Here is a 16788-nt window from a genome sequence, read left to right on the forward strand (position 1 = left end):
TCAAACGCATATGTTCCCAAGAAACAGTGCTGTAGTAGCTGAGAGATATAGGCATAGCATTAGGCAGTTATGTCTTCAGTAATAATAGCTTACTAGTGTAATTAAGATCATACTATCACTGTATTTCGAAAACTTACATTTCTGATGGATACTTCTAACAACAGATTCCTCACCTATGGAATACCCCAGGCATAAGACTGGATCGGGAATATTTAAACAGAATTGTCCTGCGCACCAGTAGATGGCATCATGCGGCTCTGTGGCAACTGCGTTCCACCCAAGAAGTGACACATTGACCTACGCATAGTCGCCAACCCTGTGTGCCAATGTTAGATGCTTTCTTGCCTCACATTTATGTGCGGTTCAGAGTTCCGCTCTGACTTTTTCTCATCTGTTGATGAGCGTTTTTCTCCAAAAACATTTCTCTTGCTAAAACTGCCAGTCCGCAAGGGAACTAAGGGCCAGATGTATGAAAATGCATTTTTGCATTTCCAAAATAGTGACAGCATATGTATTTCAATTTAAGAAATGCAAATTGATATGTTTGAAGTTACAAATTTCCGAATATAAATTCCCACATAGTAGGAATTGCTATTAGGATATCACAATTAGGAATTCCCATGCCATTCATACCAATGGGCTGGTTTTGCATTTCCAAAATACCAATTACCTGTTAGGAAATTGCTATTTTGGAAATGCTAAACCAAGGATGGCTATGGGCACAAGGCCACCCGTAAGGCACCCCAAAAATAGTTGTGCACATGTAGAGCGCACAAATGCCTTAGGGGCATGGTTGCACTCTATTGCACTTTATTAAAGCATTTTGGGTTGCTTTTTTAAAAAATTGCACGTGATTGCCCTCAACTTTAAGCCGAAGGTAATTGCATTTCCTAAATGGTCATTTTGCATTTAGGTAATGATTCGTACATGTGCTAAGAAATCGCAAATAGGAAATCTCTTATTGCGATTTCCTATTTAGGAAATCGCAATATGCGATTTCAACTGGTAGAAATTGCATTTTGTCATTCCCAAAAGTCCTTTGTACATAGGAAAAGGCTGTTTTTTAGCATTTGTACATCTGGTCCTATGTCTCCTCCAAAGACTGCATGGTTTAAACATTGTTGGGCTTTTGCAAGCGATAGTCTGTGACAGACCCACACTGTCATGTGAGAAGTATGCCCTCATGAACACACAGGAGACAATGGATCGTAAAGCGTTACTGTACGTCGCTGAGTATCGGTAGGAGAACCTGTGCAAGTCCTGATGAAAGTCGAGGGTGCAGACCTTTTCCCACTCTTGAGGCCATTCACGCGAAAGGTCCTCTTCGCAGTCGAATACTTCAGGTAATTTAATGTCGAACTGGAAGCATAAGAAGGCAAAGCGGGATTTGTACCCATCCCGCCTGTCTCCGACAAAGACGTTGTCAAGATGCTACTCGGTCTCTCTCCTGAACTCCTTCAGAGAAGCTGATTCCACACTTGATCCTGATGTATCCCAAGTTTACTAGGTCATCAGTGATGTCGTAGCAGATCGAGGCTCTGAAAGAGGCTGTGCTGCCAATCTCTTTTACTATTTCAGCTCCCTTTGGTGCTTTGGACCTCAAGGAACTTCAGAGGCCTCCAGTCAGGTTAGCGCTGGCGGATCTGTTCTCAGTGCCATCTGTGCCTCCTGAACGTGTCTCGGGTTCCACACTGGCTTTGGAGCCACTTTTCACTATGGCACCAAAATCCATGCTGGTTCCTTCTACATAAATTCCAGCCCCAATGCCCCCAGCAGTGGAGAACTTGTTACGCATTTCAGTGTCCAACTTCTAGCCAATCTCGTCTAGACTCAGTTTGCGTCTCAAATTCACTTTGGTGTTCCCTGTACGTTCGGATTGAGACAAGACACCTCCTTTACCAGGGACCCAGCCTCCTGTGCTCCACCACGTTTTTGACTCTGACTGATCAAAATCAATCAGTCTTCAAAGATGACAATGGAAATGACGGGGATGATTTACCCCCACATAATGATGACAATATTTACATGGATTTACAGGAGACCAGTGGGTTGGACTCTTCCCATGGTTTCTCCCCATCAGCATCTAAAGACACTGCATCTTTTGCTGTGGTAATAAGATGGACACCAGAGGTGTTGGACTTGCAGCTTCCTTCTGGGGAAGTTAAGGTAAATGTGCTTATGAAGGGTTTTAAGCCTGGAAAAAATTCCTCTGAACCTTTACTACCATTTAATGAGGCCCTCTACAACACAATAATGGGCATCTGGATTGAGCTTTAGTCTTGCCTATCAGTGAACAGGCAGGGAGCCAGATGCCACAGGCTGACACCAGGAGAGTGTGATTTTTTGACACAACATTCTATGCCAGGAAGTTTATTGGTGCAAGCTTCCACCAGCAAAATGAACCCCAGTTCACTCCCTTCGACCGCTCTGGACAGAGAGTCAAAGAGAACTCAGGCATTCCGGATGCTCTCATCAGCCAGCCTGGCCCCAAGGTCCCTCAGCCCCAGCTGCCTGCTTGGCTGATATACACATGCTGTTTAGGACATATAGTCAGTGAGATCTTGCCGCATTCACTGAGGATATTCGGGCCTTCTTGGCTCAAACCATCTAAGATAGTCAGGATACAAACAATATATGTAATTCGATCTGGCCTGTATACTACTGACTGCTTGGGCCGCGCAGTTAGCGCTAGTGTGGTGCCTCATCTCCATGCCTGGATGAGATCACAGGATTTTTTAAGGCACGTGCAGGCATCCCTTTTGGATATGCTTTTTGACGGATCTTGTCCATTTGGTGAAATGGAGGTTTCTGCCCTGGAGCGCTTCAAAGAGAGCTGGGCTACAGTGCTTTCCATGGGCCTCTCAATCCCTGCTAGACAGTTTCCTCTGCAGCTTTGTCCCTTTCAGGTGTACTCCAGAGGTGTGGCACACAGGCACCGCCAGGGCCTCCCACTATCGCATCAAGCACGCGAGTCATTTTGAGGTTGGGTACAAGCCATCGGGATCAACAAACTTCACAGTCCCCCAACCCTGCAGTATAAGCCCTAAACCGGTTTTGTGGGAGGCAGGGTCAGACATTTCCTCCAAGAGTGGCAAAATATAACAACCTGGCATAGAACTGGAGCCTCGTCAGGTCCCCCAAGCAGAATGCACAACCATCAAAAGAAAAGTGATGCAATGACCTGAATCCAGTTTAAACGTTTCTTCTTTTTTTTAATCCAAGTAATCCTTTTTAATCCATACATTTTTCGTTCTCCAATGTTACAAACAACAGGTTCAACAAGATGCCAATCCAGGCTTTTCTCAGCAGCACAAAGGGTTCAGTGTTCCTCATAAATCAACATGGATGTTGTATCCCCAATGCATTTCGGGCGCAGCCCTTCGTCAGGGGTAGCTGTGATGGAAAAAAACTATATCAGAACCAACAGCGTCCTGCACATAATCAGAAATGCTCTTATGCGATCACAATACCACACGCATAGCATACCATACACATCCTCGCCAGAGCGCATCCAAGGAATAACATGACTGCGCGAAGTACATGCTTATGTAGAACTATTAAACATGTGTAAATCTTCCAAACCGACATCGCTGTGAATAAACCTAAATGAATAGGGCCAAAACGAAAACCAAGTCCATAATACAAGTATGCCCACGTGTTAGTACCAAATACTGAAAAACATGGTGTGCGTCAAACATCTCTGAAAATAAAACACAAAACATGCCTGTTCAAAACATAATATTAAACGAAATCTTGTACTATGACACAGTAACGATTGAAGCTGTTAATATATTTGTGCCATGAGCTAAAACGCTCAATTTGACGGCACCAGTGAAGCCGAACCGAAACGGACTGATCCATCAACAAATGTTCTGTTGGTACAAGCAGGTGTGCCGGATATTCTTGAATTAAACTGCGCAATTAGGGCATACCACGTGACATCTAGCCAACCAGTGCAGAGTAGTGAAATGAAAAAAATACTCCATTCACGCTTTGTGCCTCGTAATACAAAATACACGTAAATATTGATGAAGAAAATCTTAACGTTTGAAATGACCAGAAATATTCAACTCTGACAATGAATAAACACTCCAAAAAAAACCAAGAAATACATGGAAAACAATGAGTGTGTCCATATGCATGTAGTTCCATAATCATTAGCGATTCTCTGTGAAAATGGATATGTGTCCAGATGCGTACTAATTGCTTAAATAACTTTTGGTCTTCAAAGTAGGTCGAACTATGATCAGACTGAACCTCCTGTGCTGCACACAAATGTAACTGCAAGCTTCACAATCATGGTTGCTAACGCATTAAACTTCAGACAAGAATGTAAACTATGCTTCGGACAGAAACCAACTGTAGTCAAATATAACATCCGACAGATGGGTCCTTCAGATCATTCAGGAGGGCGACGCCCTGCCATCTCTTTGCAACCCTCTGCATCTTCTGCTTATGTCAGAGCTGCTTTCAGAGGAGACTCTCCTGGCCTAAGAAAGGGTATCAGGAAATAGAGGCTGGTCATTATTCCCGTTACTTCCTGGTGCCAAAAAAGGTCAGAGGCCTTCGTCCTATTTAGAATCTCCACCTGAACACTTTTCTGTGGAAGGACGGACTCAAGATGCTCCAACTGGCCTAGATTCTATCTGCCCTAGATCTGGGAGATTGGATAGTGGCCTTGGGCTTACAGGACCCCTCCTTTCATGTACCTGTCCTGCAATCCCACAGGCATTACCTGCGGTTCAGGGTGGGCCAGGAGCACTTTCAGTGTGCTATGCTCACCTTTCTTCTCACCAGTATCCCTCAGATTTTCACGAAAGCAATGGCAGTGGTTAAGGCACACCTACCTCAACAAGTGGCTCTTGAAGGTGGGCTTACCGCATTAAGTTGTAGACTACCTCTAGACAACGGCAAACCTCCTACCAGAGCTGGGGTTCATGATCAACGTACCAAAGTCACACCGGATTCTCTTGCAGAGGCTCCCTTTCATTGGTGCCATCTTGGGTACAGTGCAATTCAGATCTTCCCTCGATTCCAGGACATTTGGCCTATGATCTTGATGCATTTGCCTCGTTCCGGTGCTTCAGTGACAGTTACTCTGAGGTTTCTTGGCCTACAGGTCTCCTTCATCCTGCTCGCTGACTTTGCCAAGTGACATACATGGCCTCTGAAGTGGAATCCGCAGTGGGATTTGAAATCTCAGGGAGATCAGCATCAAGGGAACCTGTCAGATTCCATCCTGGTTTTGGGGTAGACTGCAAAAGTCCTGCAGTGATGGCCGCTCGACCGCAGTTGGATCAGCAGAAGACCCCTCACCCAACCCCACCCAGACAAAACAGTGGTGATGGATACATCTTTGCTGGGGTGGGGTGGGGTGGGGAGGACATCATGGAGAGGAGGAGATCGGAGGCCTCTGGTCTCTGGCACTAACCCAACTGCACATCTGTCTGCTAGAGTTTTGGGTCATTCACCTGCTACTGAAGGCTTTCCTGCCATCCGTCTAGAACGGCTGGTACAGATCCTCTCAGACAACACCACAGCCATATGGTGCTGTAACAAGCGAGGTGGAATGGGGTCTTGTGTCTTGTACCAAGAGATACTATGCCTCTGGGGTTAGCTAGAGCGTCAGGGCAGTTACATGATCATGAACAACGTAGGGGTATCGTTGAACACTAGAGCAGACGAGCTCAGCCAGAGACGCCTGGCGCTCACGAATGACGGTTGCATCTTGAGGTGGTGCAGAGCATCTTCCAACAATGGGGAGAAACCTTGCTGGATCGATTTGCCACCATCAAGAATGCGCAGTGGTAAACTTTTTACACGCTGCAGTTTCCAAGAAGGCTTTCTCTAGCAGAGACGTTCGGGTTAGAGTGGAGCACAGGACTACTAGATGCCATTTTCCCCTTCCTCCAGCTCTGAAAATCATCAACGATCGGGACCAGGTCATCCTCGTGGCTCTGGATTGGGCCAGGAGAGTGTGTAAAATGGAACTTCTAGGCTTGAGAATCTGTCCTCTGATCAGGCTACTGCTTCTGAAGTACCTTCTGTTGAAGCAACAGGGCTGCATTCTACACCTACACAATCTACACCTCCATGCATGGAGACTGAGCAGCCGCATTTGACTGCTTTCAATCTTGCCCCCGATATTATAGATGCTATCCTATCTGCCCTGCCTCCCTCTACAAAATCCACCTAGGTTGGGTGCTGGGATAAAATTTGTGACTTGCGGTTGAGTCCACAATTATGACCCTTTACAAGCCAAACTTTTGAATGTCTTATTTGGTTTTAAAAAAAATCTTTTTATTAAACCAGCTCATTAGACATCACAAGACTGAAAGTGTTTACATGTACATCACCAATTTGAATTAAAAAATTGTTACATCATAAGAATGTCTTATTATTTGTGATATCTCGGCCACAAAAAGGACTTGCAGTGGGCACCATTAAAGGTTATTTGCCAGCCCTTTCAGCCTTTTTCCATTTACCAACTCAGCTGTCCTTGTTTAAATCACCTGTTGTGATGAGGTATATAAAAGGTTTGACATATACGTTTCCCACCAAACCCAAATGACCCTCAGTGGGATATCAGTTTGGTCCAGACTTTACTCATGTGTACTCCCTTGTAGCTGATCCACAGTAGCTCATTGCATCTTATGACTGTAAAGCCTTTTCCTAATTGTGATTTCTTCAGCTTGTCGCTTGGGTGGGCTTCAGGCTCTCTCGGTGCAACTGCCGTACATCACCTTTTTTCTAGACAAACTGGTGTTGAAGACCAGGTTGGCCTTTTTCCAAAAGTTGTGACTCCCTTTTACGTTGGACAATCCATCTCACTCCCAGTGTTTTTTGCTCTGCCTCACCCCTTGAGAGAGGAGAGGCTCCATCGGCTGGACCACAAAAGGAACTTTGAGATTTTACATTGATAGCACTAAGGATCGGATGGATGTTCAGGTTTTTGGGGGGGTTCTCTGTGGCAAAGAATGGTTAGCCGGTGTAGAAAGGGTGGATAGTCCTCTGCATTAAGATCTGCTACTCACTGGCGAAAGAGCAGGATCTGGAGGGATTGCGGACCAATTCCAATAAGGCCAACGGTGATACCACTATGCTGGCATGCGGCGGGCCTGCCCTTGACATCTGTCAGGCTGCAACGTGGGAGTCAGTACACACATTCATGAAACACTACAACCTTGACAGCCTGGTCCAACAGAAATGGCATTTTGTTTGTTCCTGCAGGACTTTTTGATTTGAGTCATTCCACAGGCCCACTGCCTTGGGATGTAATGTTGTAATATCCATTCTCAATGTGAGGAATCTGCAGATAGAAGTATCCATCAGAAGAACAAGATACTTACCTCCAGTAACTACTCCAGTAACTACTGACTACTCGTAACTGCTGATTTCTCACTGCCCTTCCACCTCCCCGTTCGGTGAAATGATCTCTTTTCTCATTTAAAAAGATCTCAAACGTGTTAATTCACAAACTAGTGGCCCTGTTGTTGGGCTCCGCACGCACGGCGTTGACAGAATCCAGAAACAAGCTAACAGCGGCAAGCAGGGGATGCGCCTATATGTAGCTCCATGCGTCACTTCCAGGGTAGAACGGATTGGACATGGAGCCACACAATTCCACCTATCGACGCACTGGAGCAATGCTGTTTACATTTTCCGAACAAATCTGGGACCTGGGGATGTTCTAAAGGTGAGGGATCTGTGCTTAGATAAAGCATTCACCATAAAAAAGCGTTACCAAAGGTAAGTAGCTTATTTATTTATTTATTTATTTGCGGGTTTGTATAGCGCTAGAATCGACTCCAATGGAGTATCTCTGCGCTCTGGATCGGGTTTCAGCTGATCATTAGCAGACAGGGAGAGCCGGCTTAGATGTCACTTTTAAACAACAAAGTTTTAAGCTGTTTCCTGAATTGCAAGTGTTCGGGACATAGTCTTAAAGTTTGAGGTAGACTGTTCCACAGTGTAGGTCCCACGACTGACAATGCTTTACCCCCATGTCTAGCTTTTTTGGCACGGGGCACTACCAGCAGAAAACCATTGCTGGATCTCAAGGTCCTGGTAGGAGTGTAGGGAATGAATTTGTTTTCCAAGTACAGGGGACCTTGGCCATTTATACTTTTGTGGATCAGGCAACAGATTTTAAACGTAGTCCGTTGACGGATTGACAGCCAATGCAGTTTTTCCAAAAGAGGTTTAGAAGCTGTTCTCGGAGGGGCATTAAGGACCAGTCGAGCTGCTGTATTCTGGATCACCTGTAGTTTGGCCAACACTCCCTCATTTGCTGAGAGGAGCAGGCCATTACAGTAATCCAGCCGACTTAGAACAAGAGCCTGCACCAGGGTCCTTCTGGAAGAATCCGGCAACAAAGGAAGAATCTTACGCAACAGGCCAATAGTGTGGAAGCATACACCTGTGATATAATTGGTATGCTGCCTTAACACTAAATCCTGGTCAAGGCGTATCCCCAGATTTTTAACAACCTGCTTCGGTTCAGGAACCATACCCAGATCGGGGGGCCACCAATCGGGGGACCACAGTATCTTGGCCCCTCCAAACAACATAATCTCTGTTTTGCTGACATTGCATTGTAGGTAATTAGAGGACATCCATTGTCCTACAGCCTTCATGCCTGCCGAGAAAGAGTTCTTAATTTCCGTCGTGAGGGTTTTGAAAGGGAAGAGGAGCTGCGTGTCGTCAGCATAAGACACTGGAATAAAACCAAATTCGCGCATCACTCTTGCCAGGGGTGCCACATAGATGTTAAAAAGTGTAGGGCTCAGACAGGAGCCCTGTGGCACCCCTTTCGTAATTTCTACTTCCCTGGAACGGTAAGTACCCATGGTGACAGTCTGGGTACGGCCAGTAAGAAAGCTTCTCAGCCAGGCAAGGGCTTTGTTCTTCACTCTCATGTTCGACAACCGGTCAACAAGAATGTTATGTGACACGGTGTCGAACGCTGCTGACAAGTCAAGCAAAACTAAGATTACAGAGTAACCTCTATCTTGAAGCATATGTAGGTCGTCTACCACAGACAGAAGAGTAGACTCTGTACTGTGTTTTGGCCTGAACCCGGATTGTGAGTAGTCCAGGCCACCCACATCTTCAACAAAGCCGGACAAATGTCTGTTGACATGTTTTTCTGTCAATTTCCCCAGAAAAGGAAGCAGTGAGATAGGTCTTAAATTGGTAAGCTCGGTCCAAGGGATAGATGTATTTTTTCTGATGGGCCTTACCAGCGCACGCTTCCAATCCTTGGGAACAGAGCCCAAGCCAAGAGATAAGTTGACCAGTCCATGAATCATGGGGCCAAGTTGTCCAGAAAGGATGGGCATAATTTTGGCAGGTATGATGTCATCCGGACTACCACTTTTTATCTGGGTCATCAGAGCCAATAGGTCTGGGGAAGAGATTGAGGGAAAGGTGTCTAAAACTTGTGTATTAGGCACATGTTCAGTATCATTAAAGACCTGACAGGGGACCATGGCAGTGGAGGCGAGGTTAGAATTGACAATATTCTCATAAATCCTGTCTATCTTATTAGAAAAGAAGGACAAAATTTGATCACAAAGAAGTTGAGATACTGATTCAGAGCTTTCGCAGGCAACTGGCTTCATAAAAGACTGTAGAACCTGATAGAGAACCCTTGAAGAATTCCCTGCCGCAGCAATTTGTGATGCTATATGGGTTTTACGTGCCCCACGAATGGCTTTGTGATAGATGGATAGAGAAGCCCAGTATTGCTTTCTATCCTTCTCCTGATGTGAGGTTCTCCATCTTTTTTCCAGCTTCCTAGAGGTCTGTTTTAAAATTCGAAGCTCATCAGAAAACCAGATCTCTTGTTTGTTGGCAGGGCGTGGTTTAAATTGTCTCAATGGAGCAATGATGTCTATCGTTCGCCTAGTGGCTAAATCAAATTCCCTTAAGGCACCATCAATTCCCTCTGAGGCAGTGTAGGAGGGTTTAATAAAATTATCTTTAAAAGTCTGTTCATTGACCTTATACCAAGGACGTCGTTTACAGGGAAGAGAGACTGATTCATGACCAATATATTTATGTTGAAAAGTATGAAATTCGATAACAAAATGATCAGACCAGCTGGTTTGAATAGGCGGTAGACATGAGACTAAAGGATGGTTTGCTAATATGAGGTCTAATGTGTGTCCTGCCCGGTGTGTGGGCCCAGAGTTAACCTGTGATAACCCCAGAAGCAAAAGGTCCTGTAAAACCGACTGGGCTTCTTTACAATTTTTTAATTCACTGTGAATGTTAAAATCTCCAAGTAAAATAAAATCTTTATCATTGCTGATATATGGAGCCAAAGACTCAAGTAGAATGTTAGAAAAGTTTGCACATGAGCCCGGGGGGCGATATACTAAGGCACCCATCTGAGTGGCTGTGTTTTTTTCAGAAGAAGAGATTTTAAAAATTAATAGTTCAATTTCCGGTGTAGATAGCTCAGTTACCATAGAACAATCAATATCTTGTTTGTGAACAATAGCAATTCCTCCGCCTATTTTCGAGGGACGATCTAATCTAATTATTTTAAAACCCAAGGGAATGGCTAGTGCAATTGCTGGAGTTGAGCAGGGTTTTAACCATGTTTCCGTGAGGAAACATAGATCTGGATTGCTAGTGGAGATTAGGTCCCATATCTCAGAAGCATGTTTCGGTAGAGATCTTACATTACACAATAGATTTTTCCTTCTTGTAGTAGTATTGGTAAAATTGTTACCAGTGTTACCGGAGGGGGAAAAATCCGTCCTAGGTCCATGAGGATGGGCGTTCTGACTGACAATGGTAAACTGGGTCTGACAATGGCGGCAGGAGAAGGGGCCTTCCACCTCCACATTACCTCCTAGTCCACATGTCCGAATGGGGCTCACGCCCAGCTGACGTAGCGTCCCACTGGAATATGTGATCCTCGTTGTAGTGGTCAAAGGTTGGATTATCGTCGGTGTCCCCATAGCCCCTAGCCCCGTCCTGTCGCGGACGGGCGCGGACGGGCTGGTCTTAGGCTAGTCTTTGGCGCCGTCAAGGGCGCCCCTCTGCGCGCAACCGCTGCGCGCTCGGGCCGACTCCTGGCTAAATAGTCTCTCGTCAGGGCTACTAGAGCGCTAACCGCTCAGCTGCGTCAATGTCAGTAGGCGTGTCTGGCTCTCACCTGCCCCGCCCTCCGCTCAACGGTAGCCAATACTGAGTCGGAACGGGGCGGGCAGGCAGTGACACCGAGCACAGACCAGGTTTGAGCCCTGAAGGCCCCCGCAATCAGAGGACAATTCAAGTAGGTTAAAATTAATTAATAGAGCGCTAAGTGAAACGAGCAGAATTTACAGTCTTTCAAACAGATCATTAAAATTGCTACATTAAAATGAGTGTTAAAAGGGTGCAAAGTACAAAGTGCAAAGTAGGACCGGCGTTTTAACCAGGTCAAGCAATTCTCTCGTGACAAATCTACCACTCTCTCAGGGCAATGACAGCTGAAGCCGGGCGCCAAGCGGATTAGGAAGACACTGCCACCGTCTTCCCTTACCGCGAAGAGCCCAGGCCTCCTCCCGCCTAAATAGTCTCTCGTCAGGGCTACTAGAGCGCTAACCGCTCAGCTGCGTCAATGTCAGTAGGCGTGTCTGGCTCTCACCTGCCCCGCCCTCCGCTCAACGGTAGCCGATACCGAGTCGGAACGGGGCGGGCAGGCAGTGACACCGAGCACAGACCAGGTTTGAGCCCTGAAGGCCCCCGCAATCAGAGGACAATTCAAGTAGGTTAAAATTAATTAATAGAACGCTAAGTGAAACGAGCAGAATTTACAGTCTTTCAAACAGATCATTAAAATTGCTACATTAAAATGAGTGTTAAAAGGGTGCAAAGTACAAAGTGCAAAGTAGGACCGGCGTTTTAACCAGGTCAAGCAATTCTCTCGTGACAAATCTACCACTCTCTCAGGGCAATGACAGCTGAAGCCGGGCGCCAAGCGGATTAGGAAGACACTGCCACCGTCTTCCCTTACCGCGAAGAGCCCAGGCCTCCTCCCGCCTAAATAGTCTCTCGTCAGGGCTACTAGAGCGCTAACCGCTCAGCTGCGTCAATGTCAGTAGGCGTGTCTGGCTCTCACCTGCCCCGCCCTCCGCTCAACGGTAGCCGATACCGAGTCGGAACGGGGCGGGCAAGTGTTCTACTGCTTTCTCTCTACAGGTTATTACTGTGCAAAGTATTTAATAGTGTATCCCGACTATACACAATCAAGTCTCTCCTGGAGAGCATAAAGACATTTGTTGGAGGTATTTTGAGCTGTGGCCCAAATGCTCTTTGGAAATGGAGTCGATAACTGTGTTCTTTATTCGCTGGGCCCCTGGACGTCAGTAAAGTCCTTTAGGCGCCTGGGTAATGTGATCCAGTCATTTTGTTTAGCTTCAGTAGAGTCTGGCAGCTTGATTCTGTATTCATTCGAGCTTTGGGATCTCTTGTTTCCTGCTCTAGTGTAGATCCTTCTGCAGCTGTTCAGGTGAGAGTCCCAGGGATCTGTTGAGCTCGGCGCATTACTTGTCAACAAGTTTTTTAGAACGGTACTTGCGTCATCACATTCCAGTCAGCTGTGCAACATACAGCGTCTGTTTAGAATCTTTAGGATAAGGAGCATTCCAAAGAGGCAAAAAGGGAGGGGGGAGGAAAATACCATCATGTGATTATGACACTCAGGGAAGCTTGATTAAACCGCTTTCACTTTATTGATTCCCAATCCTTGTCTATCGTTCTCTTTGTGAATCAGTTCCAGTGGATAGAAACTTTAGAACACCACCACCGTTATTGTGATTCCACTACTCCTGACTTTCACGTGTTTTAGAAGTTATTTCCCACTGGCTGCTGCTTAGTCATCAAACAAGCCCTAAAATTGACTAGGTACAAACGGGGAACTGCAGAGAGTGTGCGGGTGGACGCAGTTGTCCACAGGTATCCTCGTATGACCTTTGTTTTGGAAGTAGTTTACCATCCCACCACTAGGTGTCAGGCCTTCCAAACTTTTGAAAGAATAGTCACCGTCTAACCAGAAGAGACCCCCCAACATTATTACCAAAGTATGTCGGCTGAATCATACTGGTTAATTCAGAAAAGGTCCTTAAGGTCAGAACACAGCTTTGCTATGGAAATCGAGTCTCGTGTTTTCATCCGCGAGTGAGAACTGCGCCGAGAATGAGCTGTAAATTATTGCACGGGTTCATTGCCTTTGCACTTACACAAGTCCGAGGGCTGACCTTTGTCAGACGCTCTGTGGGCTTGTTTACAAGCCGCCTGGAACCCCATTGGCCTATTAGAGTTACAAAACGTAAGCGTCCCATATCGGGTCCGTCGCGGTGCGTCATTTAAGGACAATGCTTCCACGTAGAGCGACGCCAGCAGATCTCACGTGGGAGGCAGGAGTGATTGTCACCATGAGCACGCGGACCTACTTCCAGTGCGGATGTTCATATGTCTTTGCTGATTAGTCCTTTGTCAGTTTGCTGCAACCAATTGCGAGAGGGGCGTCGCGCGATTGCGAAACCCCACTGTTTATTTATCTTGGAGGTGGAAGGTTAATGTTTCAGAGCAACGATTAACAGGAGCCACATTTAAAATCAAATGGACTTTACAGGCAGGGCACTCCAGCAGGAAGTTGCTTTAAAGATAAAACCTTCTGGTGATGCGCTTGCCCGTCATTTCCACACCTTTATTAGACTAGTATTACCGTATCATAAATGTAGTGATACCCAACTACGCTATGCACAATTGATCACATGAGAAAAGCTGGTGGTTACTCATCAACCAAAGAATATGAGAAATGTTATTCCCCATTTATAGGAATTCAGGAGCAGCACATAAGTCTAAAGAGCCCAGATATGTACTCAAGGACACTCTTTCCACACATGGAGTATTCCAGACAAGGCTCCTTTCCTCTAACACTGTAATCAGCACACTCCTTATATACAGCAGTAATACCAGGGGCAGACTTCGCCCCTCCCACATGTGGCCAAAGTTTATAATCGGCATGCAGCTAATGGACACTACAATATCCATCCATCCTTCAGAGGCCTACACATGCTTTAGTACATGTGCACATGCATGACATTACATTATATGGCTTGCCTGGTAACATGAAGTAACACCTGGCATGTATTTCTGCCTTCTGTCTGTGTTCTAGGCTACTGCATGTTTTCTCCACTTCTCTTGTGACTTTTTAGTCCACGTCAATCCGATTCAGACAGTGTGTTTCTCCATCTTCTACAGTGCATAGGAAATGCCTTTTAGTTGCTATTCATCCCTTTGCCCACTGATGCAGAGTCTTGCATAACTCGGTTTCCACTTCTGTTTGTGTCAACACGTTTCGATCACCAGTTTGTGCTTACTAGTCCTGCACCTGGGGAATGTCTGTGTTTCTGAGAGAGGTGTGGTAGCCCTGTGGGCTTTGGTTCTTGTAAAGGTATCTAGCATAGTCTAGTTTGGTGTTCATCTCTAACTGTCCTTTCAAGCAAGTCATTTATAGGTTTTCAAGGACTTGCTCTGGTTCTTTAGTTTAAAGTCTTCCAGGTAATTGTAGTGATAAGAAATCTTTGAGCCAAACATTCTGTGCATTTGGAAGCCAGGATCACAGCTCGCATAACTGGTTTTGTCCATCTCTATAGGCCCTTTCACTCAATGGATGTGCAGCCCCCCTAGTCCCTCGCAGGTCCTGCTGCTTATTCCTTGCCCCTGATAAAATGAACCACAATTACAGGTTTGATTCTGCGTGGTGGTAGCGTCATGTTAGAAACCTAAACATTAATAGTGAAATCTGGAACAGACAATTTACCATGTATATTGAAGCACACCTTGCGTCACAGTGTATAATCAGAGACAGGTCCTTCACTGACCACAGTGGGATCAAAAACAGACCACCCCCGTCCACAGTGTAATCAGCGACTGACTCCTTTCCCCCAATAGTGTAATCAGGGACGAGCCTCTCCTCCCCCACTATGTAAGTGGGGCAAACCCCTCAACCACACCCAATGTAATCGGAGAGGGGCTCCTTACTTCCCACAGTGTAGTCTAGGATGGACTTTTTTTTACCATAGACCGTATAATGAGGGTCAGACCCCACATCATGTAGTGTAACTGCTCTCACCTGGCTCAGTGTAAATAGAGTTGGACCCGCAACTCTTACACTGTAATCAGGTACATGCCTCTTACATTGCAATCAGGCACCTATGCCTCACCTTCCATGGTGTAATAATGAATACACATGTTAACACACACACACGTTCACTTATTTATCTCATGATTAATTTCTATCTGTATAGTGGCATCTTATGCAGGCATGCAAGCGAGTAGAACGGTTATGGAGGAGAGGTTATAAAAGCATGGATAAAGAAAGCTACAAGCAAAGTCTTAGACTGTATAAGGAATCACTGTTGGAAACCAAAAAAAAGTTATTTGCAGAACAAATTTCTCAAGCTAAATTTAATCCCAAAGAACTTTTTAAAACCATTACTAAACTAGCGGCCCCTAAGAGCCAAAGTAGTCCAGAACTCAGCTCAAAACTGTCCGACTTCTTCCAACATAAGGTGGAATCTATCTTTTCTTCATTTACACTAGCTCAAAAAGGGGAAAGGATGGTCCCACCAACAATGGAACCAAACAGATTTTACCCCCCCACCGCCACAGGTTTTAGACAAATTCTCTCTGCTAGAGACACCAGACTCGATCAAAATTTTGAGCTCCGTTCGATCCGGGTCCCCTATGGATCCATGTCCGGCATTTGTATTGAAACAAATCCCAGAAATTATAGGGTCTGCCCTCACACCCCTGTTTAACGCCATATTTACATCGGGCAAATTTCCCAGAAATTGGAAGAAGGTTTCTATTCTTCCCCTATTAAAAAATCCAACCCTTGACCCCAAGGACTCAAACAACTACAGGCGAATTTCACGACTTCCGCTTCCTTCAAAAATCATTGAAAAAGCTATGAATACCCAGCTCAGTACTTTTCTCCGAACTAATAATCTACTCGACCCGTCTCAATATGGGTTTAGAGCAGAACACAGCACCGAACTGGCGTTAATCAAATCAACAGAGGAAGTGAGGGAGGCCTTGAATAGTGGAGGTAAGGCAATTCTGATTATGTTAGACTTGTCAGCAGCCTTTGACACGGTCCCTTATGAAGTTCTGATGGACCGGCTGTCTGAAGCAGGGGTATAAGGACCTGCGTAGAATCTTCTGCAGTCCTTCCTCTCATCAAGAACGTAAACTGTGGAATTGGACAACCACAGGTCAAAACCGTTTTCTCTTCCGTGTGGGGTGCCACAGGGCTCATCTTTAAGCCCGACGCTCTTTAACGTGTACGTGATACCTTTGGCAGGCTTGATAAGATCCTATGGCTTCCAACTTACTTCCTATGCGGACGACACTCAAATAGTGTTGTCACTTAGGGACGGGTAAGAGAAGGACACAGGGGCTCGCTTCCATGATTGTATGAAAGCTATCTCAGGGTGGATGCCGTCCAATTTCCTAAAACTAAATTCAGGCAAAACAGAGGTCATCATGTTTGGGAATAACCCTAACTTATGGATGCCAGACTGGTGGCCAGAAGATATGGGTGTCTTCCCCGCTCCCACCAGGAAAGCAGAAAACCTGGGGGTGATAGTGGACAATAAGCTTACGTTTTGCGATCACATAAGTTCGGTGGTCTCAGCATGTTTCCTAATACTCAGAATTATAAGGAAAATAAAGTTTTTTCTTCCTGAAGGTAGTCTTAGGATAGTGATTACGGCACTC

The sequence above is a fragment of the Triturus cristatus genome, chromosome 11 (genome assembly GCF_964204655.1).
Source record: "Triturus cristatus chromosome 11, aTriCri1.1, whole genome shotgun sequence".
Classification (NCBI taxonomy): Eukaryota; Metazoa; Chordata; class Amphibia; order Caudata; family Salamandridae; genus Triturus; species Triturus cristatus.